Here is a 27,716-nt window from a genome sequence, read left to right as displayed (position 1 = left end):
CTCAAAGATCTCATCGCTTTTTGAATTTAATAGGTCACAACTTGACTCAGTTGTTACCACTACACACAGTTAGAAGATGAAGCAGAACAAGTTCAGTAGACTGGAGAACCAGAAAAGAGTCAGTATTAAAGAGCACATCACTGGCATACAGCACCTAAGCATCCAATAAATGAGTGTAGCATAAACACTTGCCCTGTATAGACTTTTATATGACAAGTCTTGCTAGTCTGGAACTCCGTAATCAAATTTGTTTATAGCTTCTCATTATACCCAAGCTGCATAAGATACTTCCTTCTACTGAAAGCCCTCCCAGACCACAACTTCCTTAACTGTGCCTTTGCATTGAAGCTCTCTCTTCTTCCATCCACACTTGTGCTTTACTTCTAGTACATGTTCAATGCTTCTTTTCTTATTTTAAAGGAGAAATAATAGAACACAAGGACAGATGGCGTTTTGTGAATATCAAGTTACTTTTGAGAACAGTTGTACTCCATGCATCCTTTACAGTATGGTCTAATAAATCATTATGCTTTATTAAAGATTATGTACAAACCCAAGAAGACAAAGAAGCAATCGACAAAAAAACAGGAACCAAAATGGAGTTGTTATTGAGATAGCAACCCTATTAAAATCATTTACACTCTTTTAATTTTGCGATCCATAGAAGATAACTTCTCTTCACTCAAAAATGATCGACTAGTTTCCTAAATTCAAGTGCTCCCTTGTGATATGCTTCCTATGGTAGAAAGGAGGAACAGCCCTCTCTGCCTCCTGAAACAGTACCTGTTCAGCCACAGCAAAACAAGTATGCTTGAGCATTAATAGCTACTAATCTACTTTTCAACTGAATGAAAATACATCTGTATGCTTTAAAAGCTTGATAAAACACCACTCTAAACACCCATCAGCTCTTCAGAAAACTCCATCATTTCAGAGCTTCTGCTTTAGAGAGCAATGCAGCTGCCAGTTACTTTATATGCTGAATCACTCCTGATATAATATTTCTCATGGATTCTCTCCTGAGATCAAATGCACACGCAGATGAACTCAAACTACAGAATACCGTCACTACAAGTGATTTAGATTCTTTCACAGATAATGGTCTTTAGAGACACCCGAATCTATCCAAACAACGACAGAGCCTCTCTTATTAAATATAAATGTATTATTCAGAAACTAAAAAACACAGACAAATAGGTATGCAGTATCCCAAGTTCCCTATTAACAAGCCTGTTCCCTATAAAAGGAGAATACTACATGGATAATGAGAACGAACTATGAAATGCTCAATGGGTATATGGGAACACCTAAGCACATGTGCCTAATACAGGAATCACGTACTATAATTCATATACAAATGCCATTTTAAACAGCAAATACATTATTTGGAAGCACAGTTCTAAGAGAGAGAGTGTCCATGGAGAATTAGAGCACTGCTCTTGAGTGCAGCTTAAAATTTTGGTTTGGAGTTGCAAATTAACTGCAGCTTTTTAAATACCCTTTCTGACAAATGAGCTTTCTCCCTTTCGTGTTACCATTCTAAAGCAGGAACAAATGAAGACAACAATACAGTTTAAAAGGTATTTACTTTCAGAATCAGTTTATTTACTAGGCTTAAGATAGCTGCATTTTTAATACACTTCAGGGCACTTTACAAGACTTAACCAAAAATGCATTTGAGGAATTACTTCTATTTTGAGTAGAGATTTAAAATTTGGTCAAGTAGAGATTTAAAATTTGGTCACCATATTTTAAAGTTACTTCAAAAGAATAACTACAAATCCAATTGTACATCAATACACATATACCATATATTATATATACATATATACACATACTTTAAAAAAATATATGTATTTTTAGAACATCCAACTTTCCTACTTCTGTGGGCCTTGAAATTTCTAAGTAATCCAGTACTCAGGTTCAAAGGTTCAGATGTCTATCTTGTTCAGAACTTACAAAATGAGTTGGAGATAAGGATCACAATCAAGACAGAGGTTAAAGAGTCACTGAGTATGGTAACTGGCCATGAATGTGTTCAAAACTTGCAGGAGACAGAGGGAAAAAATATCTGCTCTCAATTACCACCCCACCAAAATCAACTTCCACTGCCCTCGGATTTGGGGGTGGGAATGCAATTACTGCCAGTGGAACACCAGGCACATTGTCCTTCCCTAATTCCAGCTGTTCACAGTGGGTACCTGAACATCATTAAAACAATGCGTTACAGTGCAAAGCTGTCACTATTGTGTTACCATTCAGACTATTTCTAACCTTAGTTACACTTTAACTGAGAGGTTGTAAGAGGTTGCTGTTCCTGATAGGCTCTCTCCCTAAACAACAGGAAGCCTTACAAAAGATGTATTTACATATATTAATAATGCACAACATTTACATATATTAAAACATGCACAAACATTCCCCTTGTTGTCCAGTATTTCTCAGTCTGTGAACATTTCCTGAATAAAAATCACAATACATCTTTCCCTCCCTGTTACATTCTGGTTTTGAAGCTGATGGACACTACAACCCACCAGGAACCATAAGCAAAAGACTTAATTTCACAACTAAAAATACTCTGCACTAGCTCAAGTTTTAATACTAATTTTAATGATTTTTGCATGTCTCGAAGAAGCTTGAAGAAGGTAAAGCAACAATCTGTATGTGTAGTGCATTTTAATTCTGATAAAAGTATTTATTTCACAGCAAATCCTTTTCTGTTGCAGCAAAATCAATAAATTCTTCCTTCAGTTATGGAAAATTTTGACATACTATGAAATTTCTTTTTCATTATTTATTAAATTTAACTACATCCATAGAATTCTTAGACCACAAGGATACTGTTTTGAAAATAGCAGAAATTTTTAAGATTATACTAAAACTTTCCAATAGACAAGTTACAGTATTTGTTCACTCCTTTGACAAGGTTTTCAAAACAAACTGAACAGGTACAGAAGGAGTGCCTTAATTGCAGTACCAAAAATGAATCATTGTGCAAGCACCCACACCCTGGAAAACACTCTCCAAAGTGACAATGGCACAATTCATGGGGCTTTTCTGCCAACTTAATTGAAATATTTTTATTTTGATAGTTAATTTCTCCATAAACCAATGCTTACAGTCAATGCCAAAATTTTCAAACATGTCAAATTTTCGTGATCTTGCACTCTCAAGTATAGATGCATTCTATGACTTGTTCACGATAACTGAAAAAGGGCGAAGTCAGAGATCTCAGCTTCCAGGGTATTAGTCTAAGGCTCAATGCAAATTTGCTTAAACTTCTTAAACTACTATCTATTCACAGGTGTCTATATATAAAGCAGTAAGGAATGAACTTTTCTTTATGGAATTTCTCCTTGCTCACTTCCTCCTCTTTAAGCAGCTATTTCCCAATGAAAGCAGAAAATATATGTTGTGCCAGGGATTACACTCATTTTTTTTTTTCTTTCAAGCCAGTTAATTGGATGAAATCTTCAATCACAGCACCATGCTAGAGTTGCAGTCATTATGCTTGTAAGCCGAAAGCTGGATAAAATTGCGTAAGTACTAACAGGCAGCTACCGCTACCCAATTCCTCTGTTGTACATGGCTTCATTTTATATCCATCCCCAACAGTCGTGCACCATTGCAAGTGACATGCCCCACCAGCATCTCATCTGGGCAAGTTAGGATGCTTCCACGTGGATTTTGGCCTTCCTGGCCTGATTAGTAAAACACCTTTCCCATGGTTATTGCAACAGTCCACCCACATAGACAATCTTATTCATGAGACAGGACTAATCCAGTTAGTAAAGACCCTGGAAACTTGACATTTCAAAACATTTCTTTAAGCCAACTTCTGCCATCATTAAAACACCACTAATGGACTGATACGAAAGAAGGAGTTGTAGGTACAAGTGATTCCACAGGACCAGCTTCAGCTCACCCCTCCCCCTTCACACTGTTTTTGCCTAACTGGGGGGAGGTGGAGAGCATATGTAAGCTATCTACTAAAATACTTAATGCCTTTTGTTGAAGCATTACAGTCAGAAACTTAGTTCTTCATATTCTTAATGCTATTCTTTACCAACCTTGCTCCTCAGAAAGTGAATTTTCTTGGTGCTTCAAAATGCAATGAAGCCATCTTCACAAAGGTTTGTGTTGTCCCGGTAACTCATCCTTTCTGAGCTTCCAAGTGTCTCAGTAAGCCTCCCTAAATCTATCCACTATTATAATCTATGTAAATCCACTACTATGTAAGTCTAACTACTGTAGCTTTAGCATATAACCTATTGGCTTGATACTCTGCAGACTATTTTATCATGCCATACACGCAGAAGTGCAATGAAATTACAGCTTCATGTGAAACCATGGAAGAGAGAAAAGGAAGAATAATTTAATCATACATTACTCAATAAATCAGCAACTAGAGCATGCATTGCAGAAGTCTTCTCTGCTTGTGCAGCTAAGTCAATATCCACAGCAGAAGAGCCCAAAGAGACATGAATCCATTCACCATGATAAAAGCATCTCAAGGCTCAAACAAAAGAATGAAAAAACTAAGGTCACAACATTACACACTTTCCCTCCAAGCACACAGGGTACCTTTTTGTCCAATAGTATAAATGTGAACAAAAGAAAGGACAAAAGGAAAAAACACCATAACCAGATACTCAGAGTTTGGTTCTTCACAAGCCTTTCCTAGAAGTGTAAACTGCAGAAAAATTATTTGATGTCCTGTTACATGCTGGCACACAGTGCCATCAGACAATAGTGCCATGTGTCAGAGAACATGTTCAAAAAAAGCAAATATTGAAACAGGTCTAAGCTTTCTACATTGTATATGTACTGAAATTTCAGTCTCCTGCCAGAGAGATCAGAAGCAAAAAGAAGTATTTAAGTTTCACCAATATTTGATGATGTGGAGAGGTGTGTGCACAGATTACAAATGCAACTGCTGTTTTTGATTAAATGTTTCCTTTGTTTTCTGTCTACCACAAACTTGAAGACCAAAGCAATCAATCATAAACAGTTCTGCTTTCCACAGCTCTAACAGAATTGCACAGATACTTCAGAAAAGGTAACAAAAATAGAACTATTTTATTTGCTTCTCAATACAAGTTTGAATTTTTGACTTACGGAAGTATTTCAAGGTCTCTTCTATTTGCTCAGTTGTTAAGTCAATATTCACATCAGGAGAAATGAGAGGTGTATGAAGCCAGTCATCGTGGTCATAACCATAGATTGTATCTGCTCTTAGCTTATAATGAGGCAGCTGCTCTTCCAGTAGACTGATGATTTCAACTTCAGGAAGGTTGGTACTATTGCACACATCTGGTAAGATAAAGAGGACAGTCTCTATTAATAGAGTGCTATATATACAAGCTAGCAAAGATGTCAGTTTGTTTTGGCATCAGCAAGATTTTTCTGCATGTAGGAAACAGCTGGATACTAATTGGTTTAGAAGATATGACTAGCACAATCCCAAAATAGCATATTTACTAGCACAAAATAAAAGGACATGCTCTTCAGGACAAAAAGCTCAACCTCTAGAAGGAGGGACTCACCTATTGAAGAATAAGCTGGGGGCAGGGGGAACAGAGAGTAAGTGAGCATTGACTGAGACAGGGTAGTTACAACCTGGGTATGGAGAAAAGATTAGTGCATATAGGATTTACATTTTTAATGTTATACTTAACAGATTATTTTAGCTTGCAAGCTTTACTTATCTCCTTAACTTGGTCTTTGATCACAGTTCAGTACCACTATATTTTTTGCCTTTGCTGCTGGCAAATTTTTCCTCAAGAAAATGAAATCCAGGATTACAATAGCAAACAGTGTCACAGTTCACACCTAAGATTCACTAGTGAGAGTTGGCTGCAAGAATTTTGAGAGAACCTTTCGACACTATCTTGACCTGCATTCTTTGACATGAGTCCCCCATGTTCAAAAATACATCAGGTTGGCACACAGTTTTAAAAGTGGATGCCGACAGCCATCAACAACTGCAGAAATGTTGCGATTAAAATTGGAGATTTAAATTTAGGACAAGAGGGAGCTGAGAAGTTTTAACACAGAAAATTCCAATTCAACATAAACACTTTTTCACCATAAGGATGGTCAAACATGGGAACAGGCGCAGAGAGGCTGGGAAATTTCCCATGTTCAGAAAGACTGACAACTTGATGAAACAATGCCATGACCACCCACTTTAAAAGACCTGCTTTGAATAGAGGTCAGAACAGATGACCTCCAAAAGGTACTTTCCAACCTTTATTCTTCTATAATTAAGAATATTTTTGTGTGTGTGAATACTCAGAACAGGCACGATCGTTTTAAATACATACATTTTAATTACCATATGAAATTAACTACAATGTCTTGCTAAATAATTAAGAAACAAAGCAACCCCGGTACGTTTTCCTGTAAACACTTAGTGCATCAACCTGCAGACCCTTTTCTATGCCAGGGCAAAAAGAAAAGAAACCACAGCCCCGTCCCCTCACACACACCCCCACCCAAAAGAAGAAAGAGCTACCTAAACCTATTTTGGAAGGCTGCTCACATGCTACATGATGCAGCGTCATCTTTAACCAATGCCATAACTCCTGCAACTGCTGCTAAGACCATTCCACAGTAAACAGCGAAGATCATCAAGGCACCGAATGCACCCACAGGCCTTTCCTGCCCTGACCAGGCTCATCAGGGACCCCACCCAGCACCCTGCCCAGTGGCCCAGAAGCCCCATTTAAACCCAGGCCCCCTGTCCACCCCTGTGCAGTGCTGGGAGGTAGGTCTGTGCCCAGCTCTGTCCCCGGCTGGTACTGACTCACTGCCTGGGCTTCCTGGATTGGCTACAGACCTGTTCAGTTCCTTGCATTTGTTTGATAATCACTGGAGAGTCAATTTTAACCATTACTGCCAGCACCTTTGTCCTGCTCAGGAACAAAGGGACTGGGCTCTGCCAACAACGTGGTCACACTCAGCTGCCAGCAGGGCTGTAAGGCAGCACTGCTCTTGCTGCTTCCTGACAAAGACACCTATTTTCATAAGGCACACTCATTATTGCAGGACTGATTAGGACCTGCTTTTCCACTGCAAGCTAGTGGAACAAACCTCTGTCAGGGGAGGGAAGAGAGTGGGAAATGGGGAAGTAACACATACTTTTCAACAGACCATCATTTACCTCTTTTTTTTGCCTTTCTAATCGAGAAATTGCATTGTCATAAGCATCATCCTGAGCGCTAAGGACAAGAACATTACTATTCTATCAAACAACAGGGCAGAGGATACAAAGATGAACTCATACCGTTAATCTCCTGCCTATATCCTTTACAAGATCCTGTTGATTAAAACTAAAATCCACTTGAGAAGGTTGCATTATACCTTATGGTTCAAGGAGTCTACTATTACCTATCAGGAGGTGTTCTCCTCTGCTTTCAACTAGGCTGCTCTGCTAACAGTTGTACATACGTAAGTGTTCTCCAAACCTCACTGCAGAAGTGGATGAGCAAAACTTAGTAGGATTAAGTACCCGCATGTGCGACAATGCTATTTTTAAGGAGCTCTGTGCAATGCAAGAGTCAGCCTGCACACATCATTTCAAAGAGGTCCCTGCAGCCCTCTTGGAAGACTACAAATTTACACAGAGAAACAAGACCTGTTCCCCATGTTTCCAAAGCTGAGAGCTAACCTGTAACTACAAACCCTTCCTCTTCCCTGGCTACCTTTTTAATTGCTGACAACATCCATCTTAGTTCCTGCATTCAGAAAAGCCAGCTGATCTAAAAAACACCTGTTGATATCAACTAAACATTCAGAGATATGTGTGTGTACATGCATACACATAAAGATTTTTTTAATTATATCTACATATCTATGTAGATACAGATATCTTTAGATTATCTAATGACTCTCACTGTCAAAAACATGGGATTCTGTTTTTGTTGGGGTTGGGTTTTAGGGGTTTTTTTTGGCCGAAATGTTAGTTCGCCTCTTGTGAAGAACATAAAAGTCTACACAGCCTGACTGAGATGGTTTTCTTGGGAATAATGAAATAAAAATGCTTGAAAAATGCAAACCTTTAATGTCTTTCTGCTTTTAATTAGTATTTCAAAAGAAATGGACTGACTTTATAGATGAAAAGTTGCAGGCAAATAATTTTGTGCAGAGAAGTAAAATGGTTTGCTGTATCAGAAGTAGCAGCAGAAAATGGAAAGCAGGAGGTTACCAATAAAATTTAGGAGGGGGAAAAACCAAACCAAAACGAAAAATCCCCAGAAGAACACACAAAAGAAACCAATACAATTTTATTGTGGAAAAGAAATCTGCCAGAACATGAAGCACAGACAGTAAGTAAGTAAGAACTATAGTGGAATACAAGTCAAGCAAGACAATTTTTCTACATTGTCATATAACAAAACTTGAGTGGTTCTGAGCAATTCAAAAAGCCTAACAACTGGAAAAGACATTAATGAGTAACCGGAAAGGCAACTTATTATGATGCTATTGTCATTAACTCCTATTGCGATTTTAAAATCTGTATACCAGCAGGAAATAGAGGCAGGCTCTGATATAATTGCCTATTTAGAAAAACAGGACACTGTAATTACACTTGTGTATGACTGAACATTAGTTCACCATTTAAATCACAGCAACATTCTCAGTGCTACAATTACACAGCCTTTCCCTTCACTTTTCCTCCCCTCCCTTTTCTGAGGCATAGGCACTTGTTCTGAGAAGGTACGCAGCACTAATGCCATCCCCCATCCTGAAACATCAGTTACATTTTATAGAAGACCCCAATTGTGCTTCCAGATATTTTTTATTAATATTTCTCATTAAACTGCAAAAATAACTAAGTTCTCAAAATATCCGAGACATCATTTATGTTTTATGACTAAGTTAAGTCCAGCAGGCATAAAACTGTTGCACCTCCTCTTGTCCTAAAGGGTACCTTCATTTTACTCAGTTAAATATAACACCATAAGCCTAAAGACAACTCCTCATTAATAAAAATTAACAAAAAAAACCCCAAAATACAGTTGAACTATCTCCTTCTAAGATGCTCTGTTACAGATTTTGGGTCTTGTAGTCTAAGCAATTTTAAGTTTGCAGTTTTCTGGACATCCTTGACAAGCAAACTTCTACAAGCAAATTACAAAAGCTTAAAATAGCTAAATGAATTATGAATTCATGATTCTCACTTAAAGTGTGGGTCATTCCAGGTTCTGCTTTTGAAAGAAAAGAGTTAAGAAGAAAGATTTTCTAAGGCTCTTGCACACTGTAGAAGTCTGCAGCTTTCAGTGCTTCGTAGAAATAATTGCATATAAACAAAAAAATTTGTTAATTCTTTTCCATATCATTTTTGCAAGGGATGCACTCCAGTGCTTTGCTGTCTTCATAGCTTAAATGTGGTAGATGTACAAACACCCTCGTCTCTTTTTGGTGCAAAATAGATTCCTCCAGGCCCTATTCCTCAGAAGATGAAGTTCCTCAGTCTGCTTTACAGGAGTTTTTTACATTATTCCTCTGTATGTTTTCTAAATGAGATTAAAGCAAGTTCTTTGAGGCTTTTTTTTCCCTGATGATTTTGCTGCTTCAGTTTCTAATCCACTCCATCAACAAAGATGATGCAAAGCTGGGCAGAACACTCCCAAAGAACTCTTCTGCGTTTTGTTTCTTACTTCAGTATCTCTTGAATAATTATGAATGGATTACTTGTTAGCTTGTCCCATATCTTTTCATGCATTGGCATTTGACTGGCGTATTTCCCCTCTTCGAGCATCTTAAACCCCGCCACCACCTCCTTCCCAACTTGAGAGCCACCAAAGGTTCACTGTTTGTTTCAGCTTGTTTACATTCCCTTAGAAGAACTTTTGTTAGACTTGCTGATCTGCATACCTTTGACTATTTAATCTATTTCTTTTGTTCCTTCTCTTCTAGCCAACATTTCTATCCACTTAAAAAGCAAAGTTAACTTTTCTTTGTGGAGATTGAATTGAGGGTGGCTTTGGGTTTTTGGTTTGGTTTGGGGTTTTTGGTTTGGTTGGTTTTGGGGTTTTTTTAATATATATCTGGGGAAAAAAGAGGCATAATTTTTAGGGCAACTAAGAGAGGATAAGAGTACACTTGGTTATTTTGGGATGTACACTTACATCCCTCCCCTGCTGACAAGTGAGCAAGGAGTTGATCAAACAGAAAATGGAGTGAGAGGTCTAAAACAACAGGAGCTGACTGTATTGAAGGGGCACAGCACCTCAAGGACTGCCACTCCCCCTCTGCGCACATAACATCACACAGACCATAAGGCATCATGTAGGGTGCTGTCACCCACTGCCATTTTCATCCTGCACTCGCGCAGCCATACAATACATGAGGTCACTTCCCATACAGTGCTAAACACACATTTAGCTGTCAGTGTTATTCAGATGGAGGAACTATGCCAGCACCTCATGACCAAACAATTCAACCTCACTTGAACTTCAACTCAAGCTAAGTTCAACACAAACCGCACGCAGACAGATTTGAAGATCTCATTCCAAACAACATGGTCACCCAAAGCAGCTCACCATTCAAACTCCAATCCCTACCAGGCTTTTGTTTTTCACCTGTTTACAGCTATGACTGAATAGTTGTATCTTTCTGTAGAAAGGAAACCTAGCTTGACTGATAAACAAGGAGTACCTATTCAATTTCAGCATCAACTTCACATAAAAAGTAGTGATAAATTTAGAGAAAAGAACCTAAAAGAGAAGGGACAAAGGCAGGCGAACAAAAGGAATAAAAAACCCAACACACACACAGAGAAAATAAACTTTACTCTCAAATCTCAAAGCCTGGTATCTACAGGTTTTAGAAACACAATACAATACAGCTTATCAGTACAGCCATTCCATGGAAGATGAAATTTTTAGTTTTAGTCTGTCTGAATTCTGGCCCAAGCCATTCTCAATCTTTATGGTTTTTTTGGTTTGTTTTCAAGCAGAGTCTCCCCTTTCAAGGTTAAAAGGACTTCCAGGTCTCTATAGAACCTGCTGGCAGTAGATACTGCCACCTGGCGTTAGGAAGCGCCTTACTACCCAAACCCCTACACCACAAAAGACATTTTGTCAGCCAGTTTCTCATTTACAGCCCATTGCTGTAATGGAGCAAAACTATTTCTCACAAACCCAACCCTGCCACAAACTATGCTAGGGGCAGGGCTGTGCTTAAGAAGGGGCAGGCCAGAACACACAAGTCAAGGCAAGGAAGGCTACAAGAAAACTACCCAGAGACTGTATCATTCCCAGAGCACCAGAGTTGTGCTCCTGATGGAGGCCAACACCTTGCCAACAGCTCAAAGCAGCCGTGCTACCCTGAGGTGCCTCCTCCGAGAAAACGGGAAAAACTGCTGCACAAAAACAGTGTGTCCAGCAGAACAACTACGCGCTAGGCGTGACTGTGGGGAAGTGCTGGGCTGCTTGGCAACTTTCAAAACACAAACTTTGGTCATCAGGTCGTACCACCCGCCCACCCTGAACATCTTCCAGTGGACTCCACTGCATCACCACCCAGCAGCTGGTACTCAGCCCACAGCCAGAAAGACACCGTCTAAATACCCTCTCCTTCTTAAAAAATTTTAAAAATGCCAAGCAAGGAAAAAAGGCCTCTGTAGTCACTTGCTGGCAAATTCTTTCATTTGCCACAACAGATTTAAAACTTCCTGACTTGTCACAACCTTGTGAGGTGGTTGGGGAAAGAGAAATAGGTAAGAGCGCAGGAAGAAAAGTAAGATGAGAGAAACAAGGAAACTCTGGAAGAAGCAGGAAGCCTTCTTCAGTCTAATACAGAGCCACCTATTCCTCTCCCTGGTTTTCAGTCCTGTCCCATTCCCCACACACACACGCTTCTGCTTGATACTTAGCTCGCTAAAATTTAAAACAGAGAAACTTGAAATCTCTTTGAAAATGGCTGGTCAATAAATAGCAAATTATTTTTTTAAAAAGCACACAATACCTGAAAACATTCAATTCCAATTCTGGCTCCCTACAAGTTAAGTAGAAGGGAGGTCTTCTGCAGAACAGGGCTACCACATGGAGGCTTAAGTCCAGCCACATAAAATGAATGAAATTGAAGTTCATGAACTTGAGGCTATCTCATGCTAAACACTAGTGAATCTTGACCGCTGTTTTTGCTTTATGTGATATATATACATGCAGAGAACACAAACTGAAAGTCTGTGTCCCTTCTTGGAAGCCAAGGATCGGCAAGCACTTGACAAATTTCATATCCCTGTATGTAAAATGAAATAAAGTTCTACAGTACATGTAACTTCACCTAACACTTCATTCCATTTTCTACTATTTAAGTAGGAAGTTCCCTGTTTAAAATTCTCAGTGTATTGATTATCCCTCCATTCTTAAAAGGGTAAAGAAATACACAGCTCCATATTGTTAAAAGCCATCCCATTCCATTGAGCCAAGAAAATTCCAGAAACTCCTTCCAATCCAGCTAATCTAGCTAGATTAGCTAATCTTCCTAGCTAATCTTCCTAATCTAGCTTGACAACCACCCAAGAGGCCATGACTACATTAGGATTCTTCTTTCTCAGCAGACCACAAGCCTAAAATCTAATCATATTCCAGGGATGGAAGCAAGAAAGATGGTCTTTCTCTAAATGCTTTTCCAGCAGATATTTCCTGGCTGCTTGAAGCAGTTCAGTAGCCTCATTCTCCCAATGCTTTCTGTCCATTTAGACAATCACGGAATGGAGTGAACTAGTTGTTACCGTTGTGAACAGTTCTACATAAAAATGAAAAGCAAAAGGGTAGATAAAATTCAACGCTGCAATTAGGCTGCTAGCTAGTCTACTGAAAAGGGAAACATAGCCTGTAGTCATCCAATATTTGAGCCCCCACAGAAACAGGCATTAGGTATTAACTGGAGTCCAGAATTACAAGTATTTCTTTAACGTAACAATTACTCTGCACATATACCTGTAATGGGCAAAACCTCAGAACTCACCACATTGCTGTTCAATTTCAGTTTTAGGATGCCCAGAATATGTCTAATTATACTGAAGTCTTACAAATACTACTGCTGAACTCAGGACCGAACACACACAATACGTATGTTCTAATATAAAGTGTGTGATTAGCTCCTAGGAGCAAAGAAAATTAACTTCTTTTAAAAAGAAAATTCACAGTCCTCCCAACTCACTGACTTGCCCAAACGGAGAGATGGCCTTAGCATCCTACACATCAGAAGTCTCATTTCTGGCTGCAAAGTCAAACTGCTGGAAGAAAACCTCTTCAACAGGAAAGCTGTCTCATACCTTCAAAACTCAGACTCGTCAAAGAGCCATGGCAGCTTCTGTAATTTGACAGGCATGACAGGATTTTGGAATTGCAAGTCCTGCCACACCCTTAACCAAACCTATTTAAGCAGTAGTTCTTCTGCCTCTAAATATGGAAAATACTGCACAAAATCCAATCTTCCATGGGAAAATAAAAGACCCCATGCCAACCTTGGATATTCCTGTTCTGGGCTGCCACACAGCAAGGCTTCAGCTAACCTGTAACTCAGTAGTGCCCACAGTGCTTTCTCTCTTGCACACATAGATCTCAACTGGACTTCCCACCTTGTTTAAGTGGGGCACCATGGGAAAGGCAAGTGGTATTTATGGTAGCCAAGCGGGTACACTCAATCATGGAAAAAGAATTCTGGATGAGAAGTCCAGCCCATGGAGAAGAATGAAGCACCCAAACAGCGATTCTCAGAATCTTCTCTATGTAATACCAGTGTCACTTCAGTTATCTGCCATTTCATGTTTCAATTCATACAAAGATGCACTTATAAGACCAAGGATAGGAGTAGAAAGGCGAAAGACTTCAAGAGTTTGCTTTTCTTCCCCTCTCCCACCCTCTTTCCCCCAAGCAAATCCAGCTTCATCATTGGAAAAGTTCCTTCTTCCCAGAAGCTGCACAGAACATAATCACAATTGTTCCTTTGCTACACAGGAGAATTGGTACGAAGATTCAGATCATTCTATGCCTTCCAAAAGAATAATGGTATGCAGGAAAAATCATTACATTGACCAGGTTGCCAGCTTAAGTGGAAGAAAAAAATACTGTTCCTTCAGTTCTGCCACACCAAGCACTGGCTAAGCCTGTCTGTGGAGTGGACAAGCCATAGAACTGTCTTCCCATATAAGCCACTGGGCTCAGGCAACATCTGCATTTTTGGGTACATAAAGTGCAAATATTTCCAGTATGTTACCTTCCTTGGTATGAAATTCTGCTTAGTTGCAGAATGCAACTGAAAGTGTATTGAACAAGTAAGCTGGGAGAAAACTTGGCTTAGCCAAACATACCAAATAAAGACTGGGACAGAGCTGGGAATGTCCAGCTAACAAAGATGAACTGCTGGAAACTGCAGTTCCAATGTAAGGAATCTCATTGTTTATTAGGTTAAAGTCTCCCTGCTTTGGTTTCATCTTACACACGCATTCCTGGTGGGTATAAAAAGGTGAGACAGATCTTGGTGATGAGAGGCCATTAACTATTAGGTCCCGGCTGCACATTATTGCATAAATTTAAATTAATTTTGCTTCAGTATGGAAATGTTTCTCCATGTAGGTAAATGCAGCCATACTCACTGTTTTATTTTTACATTAAACAGAAAATAAAAGGAAACTCCACCACCATGGCTATTCTTTTAGAGAAAGAACAAAAGCTATTCATGTATCAAATACATGCTGGCAACGCTCTGTTCAGCAGCAGTAAGAATAAACACACATTCATTAACCATTAGGATCTTCCAGCTGCCAAGACAGACCGAGAACATCTCAAAAACCCATTGATAGGTCACTGAGTACAGAAAACCCTGAAAAGCAATTGTCCTGCTTTTGCTTGTTGTTCAGCCCAGCTACAAAATGTGCCAGCCCCTAAACAATGGCTGACAATGAAGCTTTAGAACCACAAGCAAAACATACGAACTAATTCTTATGTAGCTTGCTCTTTACAGGTGTCAGCTTTAGAGTGAAAATTTGTTGTTTCATGATGGACACATACATGTATATTGAGGGAGGAAGGTAATGCTGCACTCAGCACGTTATGCAGGTAAATGATGGGATAGAAGTTATTTTCACATATTTAAATATACCAATATTCACATGTAGATTTTTAGTCTTTCAGTACTATTCAAGTGCACTGCAACAGAAAAACAAAAACCACAAAACAAAAATGCACCCCCAAAAAACCCACCAGGCACTTGCCTTCAGGAGTTTTCTCCAAAGAACAAACCCAGAACACTGATGAATACTTACTGCTCTCGTTCTTCCCTACCCTGAATAAAGTAGACCTTTAGGAATGACAGTGCTTCCCAAAACAAGGAAAATCTAGGAAAGAAAAATAAAGACTGTCACACTGGACTTCAGTAATTGCCACAGTTGCTTTCACAGTGACTCTAGAATTGACAGGTTACACTAAAAAATATATACTCCTCTTCCTAGTATGATATAAGTAAGCGAGAGGGCTGGATAAGAAGCATAACAGTAGCAGAATTCTTCTAGGGGAGGTTGGGGCAACCACAAAAAAATGCCCAAACAAAAAATCCCAAGAAAACACAAAAAGATAATCCCTGAAAGAAAAAAAAACAAGTATGCCTGGAATATAGACTGAGAGGTAGCATAACAATCTGTCACAGGAGACAAATCAGGAAAAACACTACATTACTGGCAAAGGGTAAGAGCCAGAAAACAACTGATAGGATGCAGGGGCGGGCAGGGAGGAGAAGCTTTGTTGAGTTGACAGAGAACCCATCAAAAGCCAGCCAGAAAATTCAGGGGCAGTGATGCAGTAGGCATTGAGAATAAGATCATGTTGTTAAAGTACACAAGACAGAACTGAAGTTAGACTCATAGAATAGTTGCAGTCATACTGAGGGAGCTATCTCATTTCAGTAGGACTAGCATTTCTGGCATGCTTTAGAGAAAGAAAGAGTGCTCAGAATTTAGCAATAGCTGCTTATAGGAAGTGGCAGTAAAGAAGAGGGCAAAGAGATCATGATTAGATCAAGCTTATGGAATGAGACTGGTGACAGCAATAGCAAAGTAAATGGTCTGAGGTAAGAGCCCATGTTCTCAAAGTTTTAAAGGAGATACTAAGAAAGCTGGGAGAAGACTGGGGTGTGAGAACGACGGAGGTTTTTCAAAATCACAAAGATGAAATCATAAGGGGAATGAAGAACCGATATTCATCAAATCCTGCATAACTAGAAAAAGAAATACTGGCAGAAATCAGTGGGAGACTGCTTTAAGTACCACTGCACACAGCCAGTAAAAACCATGAACTTGCACAGTAACACAATCAACAGATTTAGAAAGGTTTTAGACAAAGTCACAGGCAGGGTCCAACACTAAGTAGACACTAAAAGAACTAGGTAGGGACATGCCCACTATATCCTTAATACAACAGTCGTGCATGATGGGGGTACTTAAGCTGAGAATAAACTACTGAGAGGCTGCACATGCGCTCTCCATACCCAGCCTCTGCTGTTGCTGGAGTCAGAAACTCAGTCCTGAGTCAGCTGGCCTGACCCAGGAGAGCATTTCTTACGGTGTTCATTGGAGTTCCAGCTCCACCAAGCAGTATGTTACCCCTCTTCTCTCATCAACAAAACTGAGAAAAACATGGAAGTACCACCCCAAAGCAGGAACTGGAAAAAAAAAAACAAAAAAAAAAAAACAAAGAAGTGCTAGAGCAAGTGTATGCTGTGTAGCGAACCACTAAACAAGAAAGATAACCATAAGAGAACTCAGAGGTTCAAAAAGAGGGAAACAATTCAAAGCTGCTGTTATTTTATCAATACTTTTGTAACCATTTAACACTTACAGGACAACAACCCAGCCTGTAACAGGTAGCAAACAAAAGCAGAGCACCCTGTTCAATATTCTCAGAATACCAAGCATAGAAGGACTGGCAGGATCTCACACTCCCAAAACAGGACAGCCACAGATACGGTATTTTTCCCATCTCCCACATATCAAAAGTAAATCTTTCTAGTAGCAACCTGTATTACCAAAAACTAAGGGGTTACAGTCATGCTTTGTCAGACTCAGAACAGGAAGAATAGAAATTCAGCCTTTCAAATAAAAATATGAAAAAATTTGGGTGGGGCATGCAGGGGAACTGGAAAGGAAATCCTATACGCCCTAGGCATGCCCTTTAAAATGAAGTGACTACAGAAAACATGGTCAAAATTACACCAGTTATCTGTAGGATCAGACAGTCATCAAAATTGGCTGATATTACTATGAACATTTGATGGAAGAGAACAGAAGCTCTGTTTCACTTGATAACATAATTAAAGCCTGAATAAGGGTAGAGGCAGGACGAAAACCCAGAGAAAACTTTCTGCACCCAGATGGCTGTTGCTAGGAGATTGCACGAGGCTTGAGAGCAAGAAAAGTCAGTTTCTCTGGATGATGTAACTACCCATCATTGCAGTCAGTGCAGTAAGGTAGAAGTTACCCTACCTGCAAGGTCAAACACCAACTCTTCTCAGAGATACCTCCCAGCTGAGAGAAAAAGGGATTTCATGCTTTGATCCATCTAGTGATATAACTTTATTTAAAAAAATCAATTTGTGTTAATTACAAACAAAATAAGACACAGAACAGGTTATCACCATGAAAAATTTCCCAAGAATCCTCAGGGAAGTGCCCAGAACACAACAGCCAGAGAACACACATGCATTTGGAAAGAGTAATTAGTACAATGAACAAATGAATCATGCAAACTAATGAAGGAGCTAGGCAATTTAAATCATAGTCCAGTCATTCTCTCTTTTTTCAGAGAAGGATGAAGGAAACCTACATGGCATATTAAGCAGTCAGCTCTTGAATTACAAAGTGTATCATGCCAAAATGCATGGAAAATAGCTAGTCTTCGGATACGAGAAAGCAGACTGAAAGTTAACTTACTGAAGATGGCTAACAATACTGTGTTATGCATATTTTAAGAGAAACAAAAATCCACAAAAGGACTCTGGAAGCCAGACATCTGTCACAAGAGTAAATCTATACTCCAGTGGTATTTCAGACTTCCATCCCCACTGTACTCTCCCTTTCCAGAAGGACAGGTTTGTCTGACAGCAGCTGATGGACCATGAAAAAAGGCAATCAGACTAAGATGCTTTTAAACTCACAAAAATGGCCTACTGAGCAACCTAGTAATACTCCATCATGCCATGATTACAGCCCTTCCTGCTCTACAAAAAACGGGATGGGGGGGTGTAAGAGAAGGAAGCCCCAACCCTAGTTGCTGTTTCCATCAGCGCTTGATTAAGTATCCAGGTCTGCACTGCAGTTGCAGGAAAAACACCTTCAAAAGAACTTCGATTCCCTTTTGTAGCAGAAGGAACACTAGATGGTGCTACACCCGCACTCCTATCTTTACACTCTCAGATGAATGGCTGCAGCAAGAAAAAGAAAAGTTCAAAGGAAAAAATAACTGGCACAAGATAGGTGCCTCACATATGTAGTAGCAGTCTGTCACTTCCATGTCATTCAATGCTGCCCCACTGACCACCAGCCTCAGGACTTGAGTCTCCTTCTGCCCATTTACCTGTAGAAGCTCCACAAGCAACAGCAGTAGAAACTCTGTAAGTTAGGCTACATTGAACTTTTATCTTAAATCTTGCTAACAACCACCAAAATGAAGTAATAATTACCCCCAAAAAATCTACTACAGCAGCTACTGAATCAATTTTCAGGTTTAATACTATTATGTGGTTAGAAAATACGTCCTCCACCAGTAACATTTTTTTAATAACAACTCTTAAAACATTCACAGACAATATTTTTTTAAAATGGAGTAATTGTTCTACTTCATTTGCCCTTCTATGCCAAATCAGCACAGATTCAGAAGCATCTACTTATACAGGCGTAACACTTTAGTTACAGCAACTATGAGTTTTACTATCGCTATTTTACTATTTTACATCGCTTTACTATCAAATCCAGTGGGAAAGTAGTCTTTTAGGATGCTGTCCCCCACTTAGAGGTAACACTGGCTTAAGGAAACTTTTCAACTCCTTGTTTTTTGTGTCACCCAGGCCCACCCCTGCAGTGCTCCTTTTGTGGGTTATGCCAACGTAACTGCTTCTAGGCCACACAGTAGAACAGATCAAAGGTGTGACCTACCTAAAAGTTAACCCTCACCTCCCCTCTGCCACAAAAGCAGGGGAGGGATTCTATCCAGACCAGTTGCCTAAAATACCTCCAGTTGCACTCCCACAGAAATCTGCTCAAGCACAATTCTGGGGTGGTTTGGGGACAGGAAATGTTTAAGGCAACCCTGTATCCAAGAAAACACGCTTAGTACAATCAGAATGTGCAATGCACCCTCAGCTACGTTACATCTGCTCTCAGGTCCCAGGCAGGAAAGACCGTGCTCCTCACAGAGAATGCTGAAATGCCTCTCTACTGCCAGCAAACGGAATAGAGAAAAATAATAATAATTTTTAAAAAAAAAGGAAAGCAAAGCAGCAATAATTCTTTGAGTACCAATGACCTTGTAAGTTAAACAACAAAACATACACATCATATAATTTGTTCTTAGGCTTAAATTGTACCGGAGCCAACTCCAATTACATTACCATTAGCTGGTTACATTTCAGAAAGCATCACCACGCAGCACTGTGACTCAGTTTCCCAGTTTTTTCTTAACTCTGTTCAAGCCTTTATTTGCAAGGATTTTTGCAGATAACTTTTACAATAAGCTCTAGGTGTTAGTCTTAGACTAAAAGGAAAGAGGCTACCCTGATTGCTGAATTCAAACATGCCTGCTCTAGGATGAGACAAGACTTGGCCTCAGAAGAAAAGTTATGGTGTATGCAGACTTGATATTAACAATTTCTTTCCCACTAAATAGTTTAAAACTGTAACCAGTGCCAACCTCTCAGTCAAACCTACACAAAGTCTTCATGTTAAAGCCTCTGACAATCCTTATTCCTCTGCAAGTGTTTCTCTTTCTGCTTCTTTCAAGGGTATACGCTGGACACCAGCGTGTATGATGGACAAAGATTTTACAGAGGAAGTATGAGATCAGTTCTTAACTCTCAGTCTATGCCCTTTGACACCTTTAAAAAGCACAGCAAAGAACCAAAACTCAAAAATCCATTTAAAAAGAAAAAAAACAAAAAACCAAAACCAAGCAGACAATCAAAAAACACACCATTATTTGTACTGCAAGTCTTACCATGGTGTCTCCAGGTCACAAATAGTACAAATTTACTGCTGCAGAACAGCTAATTAATGAAAAAGTATTATAGGATCAATCAGTAAACCACAGTTGGCTGACAACTAAGCAAACAGATTCAGAAACTGCATCAAGCTTGAAAGAGCATGAAGTAGGAAGACATGCACTGACCTCCATTTAAGAAAAGCTACTTTAAAAAATTAAAATAGTAAGACAGAGTTTGCCTTGCCTTTCAAGGAACCATAGTCAAGATGTCACCTTGATTCATGAAGGAAGTTGGTTGTCTGGGCTTGTAGTCAGAAACAGAAAACCAGAAAGTTAACATCTTCCTGTTAACAGAGGAGGGAGGGAAGGGGAGACAGCCCACAGAACAACTTGGAAGAAAGATCCTTCTACAGGGACCTGGAAAAAGAGTACGCTACCAGGAATGTGCCTATGTAATGCGTTTCTAGTCTACCTACCAAGGAAATACCTAGAGGGCAGTCAAGAGTGACCCAAACAAGCTCTAAACCCATGAATACAAAGGAGGAGGCATGGGAAGTTAGTTTCTGTTAACAAAAGATTTTATGTAGAAGCATACCTGACTGAAAGTGACTTCAGTGTTAATCCGGCTGCTTGTCTTCAAGGGAACAGGGATAGACATGCAGAGCATCTCTCCCCTTCTTTCTATTTTCTTTTTTTCAGAATGTCAACCCTTAGCAACTACACAGCGGTTGAGCTGAGCTAAGTTAAGGCATACTACAGAAGTATCTGTTGATAGTGACCATTAACTAATTCTCTGACCTACAGACAATTCTAGAAATGGCTGGAAGTAACTCAGGATAAAGGCATCTGGCTATCAGTTAGAAGAGCTCCAGTCTTATTTCTATTTTTCTCAGCCCTCTCATTTGTCCCTCCTGAAAACTCAGCTGAGTCCTTCAAACATTCCCAAAAGACCTTGGAACTGACAAGGTCACTGTAAGCTAAAAGAAGCCTCCCAGCTCAGCCAAACAACCATGGCTTTGGAATGGAAACTGCCTGTCATTTCATGGCCATATCCATGACTAAACTGAGTTACAGTGATTATTCAAACACAAAAAAATTGGGTCAGCTGACCACATCACTAAAAATCTAATTCTATTTAGAATACTACACTAAACATATATTCTATTTATTTGTATGAACACTATGATAAAAAGGCATTCAGCCTTTCACACAAGCATGCAGAAGAAGCTGTTCCTTAGACATTAACTTTCCTAGTTCCAGAACTAATGTGGCAAAAATGGAATGGCTTTAAAAAGCAAGAAGATATACAGTCAAAATATGATGTTACATACTGTTTCTCCCACAAAGCAATTCTCCTATCAACACAAAAAATCTAAATTATGTTGAACATTAGGACAACCATTCCATAATTTTAAGCTGTAGTATTTCCTTCCCCTCATTCCTGACTTTTATTTGGTTTATTTTCCAAACAAACTTCGAATGGTTCCCCTTCCCAAGCACATAAGTATATATCCTAGTTTGGTCAAACCTATTTGCAAGAGCCTTAAACCTTACAAAGTGCTTCTATTGAAAATCTAGATGCTTGTGAAATCACTTAAACAAGAAAAAACGTGCAGAACAGCAGCAGAATTGTCCATGAACCAGATATCTCACCAATGGCTCAAGAACAGAAGCTTAACTATACATTTCCATACCCTTCCCAAGATAAAAGATTTGACTGCTTACCAGTAATGGTGCAGGCATCTCTGTATTCTCTGCAGTCTGGCACATCGTCTTCCACTGCTTCACTTACATAGTGCTCTTCGTGAATGCCTGTGTCACAGGCTAGGACTGCATGATTCAACGGCTCTGAAGGAGGCACAGTGGCGGCCAAAGTGCAGTCGTGCAAAGCTGTGGCGTCCAGCTTGGCAGGTTTCACAGGGTTGTACAAACTGCCATCAGGGGGACCAGCACCGGAGACTGGGTCTGGCTGGCAGAAACAGAACTCTTTCTCTTTGCTAGAGTTGGCTTCAAGTAGTCTGCAAAATACAAAAGAAACAAGTGTTCAATTCAAGCTATTCCAAACAGAATAAATCAGAATAGATAAACTAATGTTTAAGGAAAAGAAAATTAACTGGACAAATTCAGCAAATACTAAAAACGAAAGAGTCTTCAGAGAGCAACTGCCTATCTTTGCAATTTGCACAGTCAGGTCAAGTAGGAAAGCGCTATTCTTTGTACCATGTTATTAGATTTTTGCCTAACACAACTTGGGATAAGTGCAGTCCATCCACCAGCTGCCCTCCCCTCATGTTGGGCAAGGGAAAGCTCTATGTAACCAAGCCTGCTGCCTGAGCAACACTGTGCAGACAGACTGCACATCACTGGTTGATTTACTGATACTGAAATAACATTGTCATTTGAAATTGACTGATGCCAAACAATACAGAAATTATTAGGAGCTTATACTACAACGCTCCTAGGCTTATCCCCTCCACTGGGCCACTGTGCGCAGCCCAGCCCTTCGCTGCCAGCTGGCATCTTTGCTCCCTTTACAGAGTGCACAGGAAACAGAAATCAAGGTGCACTGGGTTAAGGGGGTGTCTAGTTACTGAGGCTGAAGCACTGGGGAACAGCAAACAGAGAAGGAAGTCCATCAAAGACAGACAGCGATGCCCCCAGCAAGATTAAATGGGCCAGAGAAGGAATGAAGAAGAGCACCTTCTATCCAAAAACTTCACCGAACCTTTTGGATAAAGGGCTAAAAGCACTGCAATAATTGGTGGTATGGTACTGGTTTTGGTTATCAGAAGTGTAAGAAAAGACGCAAATGCTCATTACTGCTAGAAAAGGAAAATGCAATAATGAGATTGCAGAAAAACCAGACTTGGGAACGGACTAGAAAGGCAGGAAAGAACTGCATACTTTATATATATACTTTATATATGAAGTAGTTACAAGCAGCTGAGGAACAGGCCACACAAGAACACCCAGACTACATGGAAAAAGCAGAAAGTCAGCCAGGAAGACGACAGAAATGCACTGGTCTGCAAGCAGGTATTGATGCAACTCAATATTCAAGTGCAGCAGCAGAACGTGCTATGTTCAGTACTTCATTGAGAACTAGAAATAGAAGTTTTCTGGAGAATTCTATGAAAAAGGTTCTTTTTAATCTCTAGGAACACGTCCAGATAACCTTATTTTGCTGTTAAATTTGTACTCGGGATTTTCACACACAGAATCACAGAATGGTAGGGGTTGGAAGGGACCTCTGGAGATCACCTCACCCAACCCCCCTGCTTGAGCATTTCTAGTAAATAACATTATTGCTTCACCAAAGCAGGACAATACTTCTAGAATCTCATTGCCAGACTCAAGCCTCTGTCTCTAAACTGCCAAGATATAGATTACACATTCTAGACCTTCTGGGAATAAGCTTCAGAGAAACCTTGCAAAGTTCTAATACTGTACGAGCACCATCTTTTCTCAAGATATTTTTCCCTTTCACCACAGGTATAAGAAGAAAAATCAAAGCACAATTCTCTCCCCCTCTCAGAGGGTCTCAACAAGGACTTGTTTACACTGAAATCAGAACACCACAACCGGAAAACAGATAGGCAATATTAACTCTGGGGGGAAAAAAAACTATCCTCATACACGAAATGTTATTTCATTAAGTCTTCTTCAATTCCAAACATTTGTATTTCCATATGTTATCACTTAACCTGGAAATTGTTCTCATACTGAGAGGCTCAAAATCTCTATTTTGTAATAATCATAATAGCTACAGGAAAATATTAAATCAAATTATAAGTTTATGATACTATCCTTTCATACAAATGATACTCTGCTGTGGCAGCTGCAGGAAGAGAAAGTTTCAGTCGAGTGCTTTAACAGAAAAATCGTATGGCTCCCCTGCAGAGCATCCATCATTCCTGCACTATCATACTACATACTGAAAAGAACAGTGGGGTCACCTGTACCTATTATTTTTAAAACGGTCGACTTTCAAGTGGCTCTTTAGGAATAACAGGAGGGAGGCTCCTGATATTAGACATTAACTGTTCAAGTGAAGTTGGAATCAAAATGCAGATCTTCATTTTCCACTCTGCATTGAAGACAGAAACAGCTTAAACTATAAACAAGAAAATATCTCGGATACGCATAGACTGATTACATTAAAAGGTCTCCATTTCATCCGTTTAGTTGCTACCACACATCTGTGAATCACATTTGTTTTGGGAAACTCTTCAGTAAGTCTGTTACTCCCAGACATGCCCTTGTTAGTAAGTAACCAAAAGCATTAACAGGACACTCCAGCTTTTCTTGCCCTCCCTCCTCTCCCCTCCTCCCCATGCCCTGCCTTCACAGCTATAGGAAGCCAGCAACGTAACAACGCTACCAAATGAAATAGCACCGATAACAAAAGCATGATTTGTGTGTAAAAGTCTTCAAGTAGGTTTTGGGAATCTGAGATGTGGTAACTTTTCTGAACACACTGACATTCAACATCTGATGTACCTGATCACCTTTACTCATTCACCACTATCTCCCACATACTCCTCAGCAAAAATGCTTTTAGCCAGAACACAACATTGCAAGTTGCATTAGAAGTTTGTCCTGAATTAGTTTCACTTTGCCCTCTTCACCCAGCTTAGCATTCACCCCCATTGAGGTACCATGGATCCAGTTCTCCCCCTCGTAAGCGGCACTCCAACAACTTCTGCCCTGCCACTGTTAAGAACAGGTAAACATAGAGACAGAGACATTCAGAAACAAAAAGTTATCCCTGCTCTTCCTTCACACAAGGTGTTTTACCTTTGGCAATTATAGAAACCATAAACAAACAGATTTTGAAAAAACAAGCAAGCAACAAAAAACATCCCCCCACAAAACCCCACAAGTCAGTTTGTCTGGTCTGCTGCAGAAACCCGTGTAAAATCTATAAGAGAAAGTCAAACTCTGGATTAAGGAAGAGAATTTGCCTTGATCTTAAAAACTTGTATCATGAAGGGAACAAAGTGGGCATAAATGTGTATGCCTGCTCCCTTTCAGACTTATTAAATATCCTTGATTTCAGTAAACACAATGGAAGAATGCTGTTCAGACTCTATTAAATTCATAGAGGTACTGTTTGCATGGCCTCTCTTGCAAGGCAAATATTACCACCTAATCCAGGGGCACACACTTTTCCTTTAAACACTCACCTAAATCTTCCTGTTGCAGAAAATAACAAACTACAGCTGAGCAGTATTTACCAGCCATGAAGAGGAACAGACATTGTAGCTACTATACCCATGAACTACCAAACATTAATATTATTCTTTAGTCAGTCTCACTTGCATATACAGTATTCCTAAGGAGAAGAAGATAGAAATTGTTATTGCAGTGTTTTGCATTTACTCCTCCTGACATCCAAGCAAGGACGTATTTTCTAAGTCAGACTACGACTTTTCTTGATGACAATGCATTTCATTCTTTCTACTGTGTATGTCAACAGCAGCCTCCACACAGGATATAAATAACTCTTCTACCTACTATGACATAATTCAGCTTTTGCCTCAGTGGCTCTTCTGCACCATTTCTACCAGTCTATTTACAATGACAGTTTGGGGCCTATAAACAGTCCTGGGTCTAAATAAATATTTAATTTGGAATATTTGAACTTAATTTTTCAGTGTAAAACTGTTTGCAGAAAGAGCACAATTCCCTTATTGTCTAAATGTTTTTAACCAGGTCATTTTACTCGGGGCGGGGGGAACCCCAAACAAAAAAAATAAACAAGCAAAAACAAAAAACCAAACCCAACTTATTTGCAAGCTCTTTGTTGAGGGGACTAATTCAAAACTTGTACTTTGTAAGAGCAAGGGCACAAGCACAAAGTCTTACTCCTGCACACTTCCCCTGTACAATACCCAGACTTTGGTCTAACCCAATAAATGCTTAAAACACAGTGTTTGCATCATCACTACATAAAGAGCTTAAATTCTATACACACTAAACACCACTGCCATCTAACAGTACACCTACACTATAGTTTGGACTATGACTACAGTGTAACTAAGACCTGATCAAGAAGTACATTGGGTATGATTGCAGTGTACCCACAGCAGCCCAGACTACAAAAGCCAAGTCAAATTGAGTTGTGGTTAGCCAGCAGTGCACTCCACTTAAGAAAGAAAAAAAAAGGCTGTCCAGCTGTAGGTACCTAGGCAAAGCAGTTCAACACTAAAAGACATGTTTATATCAGACAACAGCCAAGATCTGAGGGTTCTGAGGTAAAGAAAAAAAATCCCCATATCAGCCATTAAAAAAAGTTCACTGTTTGTTTGCAGTGGGTTTTGGGGGGAGGAGGTTGAGTTTCATTCACCACATATTTCATTCAAACGCAAGTAAAATAAACCACTTGCTGTTTCACAGCCATTTGAAATAAAGTTTTCCTGCATTAGGTTGTGTTTAATCCTGAACTCTGACTCTAAAGACAAAAATGAGTTAAATAGTCCTTCTTCCTCCCTCAAAAACAGTAAAAGAGATGGAGCTATTCAACCGCATGCCTACCCAGTGCCCAGCAATGCCAACAAATACATTGTTTGTAACCATGTGACATTCTTCTCATCACCATCTTAGATTGCAGCAAATGACTGTAGTCACAAAACATCTGGAACTCCTACAAATGATGTGCTACTAAAAATTATTAAGCTTCGAACAATTTTCAGTTATCTGTCTAGCTCAGATTTTGTGCTTCAAATAATACTTTTATTCATTAGTCAGACATGGTACCTTGATCACTGCAAATGTAAAGAAATATTCCTTAAAAGAGGGGAAAAATACCTTTCTAGTGCTTCCAACTAAAATCTTTCCCTTTCTTCCAGGTCATCCTTTTGCTATGCATATTCTCACGCTTAACTATCTGGTTTAGAGCAGTAGTGCAGTTTTGAAGCAAAACCATTTACTGTGAGCTAGCTGTTTTTTTCAGAACAACTTTGATGCACAGGAACAGTCAGTTCCCTTTTGAGTAAGAGAACCTGAAAACTCTGCTCCAAGATGCACTTCAAATGCAACCTGCTGCCAAAGAAGGACATGAGACTTCAAACAACCACGTGGGCTTCATCACAGCAAGGTCATTTGGTGTGTACCTATGACATTTTTCTCCTGTGGAAAGCTTCAAACAGCACAGGTTAAATGGGACATTTAGTGCAAGGTGCCAAGCTAAATCTAATCTGAAGTAAACCATCCAAATCAGTGATGAAGATTTAAGAAGCTTTAATCTACTGATGCATCCCTACTGACCAAAGTATCTTCTAATTTAGACAGAACCTCAGGCTACCAAGGGATTGAGAGCGCTTTCCATCCTTAGCATCTGCCTAGAGCTACAGAGCTCTGATCTTGTATTCTCATTTACTGATTTACCAATTCTCATGGTTAAACACTTCAGAGGTTTTCAGGGTGTGCAAATTCTTCTGTTTAATGTACCTGCAAGAGTCCTACCAGAAATGTTCTTCCCTCTTTTTTTATATCATTTTGTAAATC

The 27,716-nt window shown here is 39.6% G+C and overlaps 1 protein-coding gene across 2 annotated transcripts in view; it reads right to left on the bottom strand.

The window, feature by feature from the left end:
- TRAK1 (trafficking kinesin protein 1) overlaps positions 1–27,716 on the bottom strand; it is a 136,640-nt gene that overhangs the window by 67,293 nt on the left and 41,631 nt on the right. Inside the window, exons 1-3 of one of the 2 annotated variants that reach the window (XM_075083479.1) lie at positions 21,933–22,040; positions 15,287–15,358; positions 5,119–5,313 (exon numbers count right to left, since the gene is read on the bottom strand). The gene's annotated coding sequence lies outside the window, so the exon portion shown is untranslated. Of the gene's footprint in view, positions 1–5,118; positions 5,314–15,286; positions 15,359–21,932; positions 22,226–27,716 lie in introns of those variants that run through there. The other variant, XM_075083477.1, reaches the window with a different exon arrangement.

The sequence above is a fragment of the Phalacrocorax aristotelis genome, chromosome 2 (assembly GCF_949628215.1).
Source record: "Phalacrocorax aristotelis chromosome 2, bGulAri2.1, whole genome shotgun sequence".
NCBI lineage: Eukaryota > Metazoa > Chordata > Aves > Suliformes > Phalacrocoracidae > Phalacrocorax > Phalacrocorax aristotelis.
Note: the sequence above shows the minus strand (reverse complement) of the source record. Positions and strands in the feature narration are given on the sequence as shown.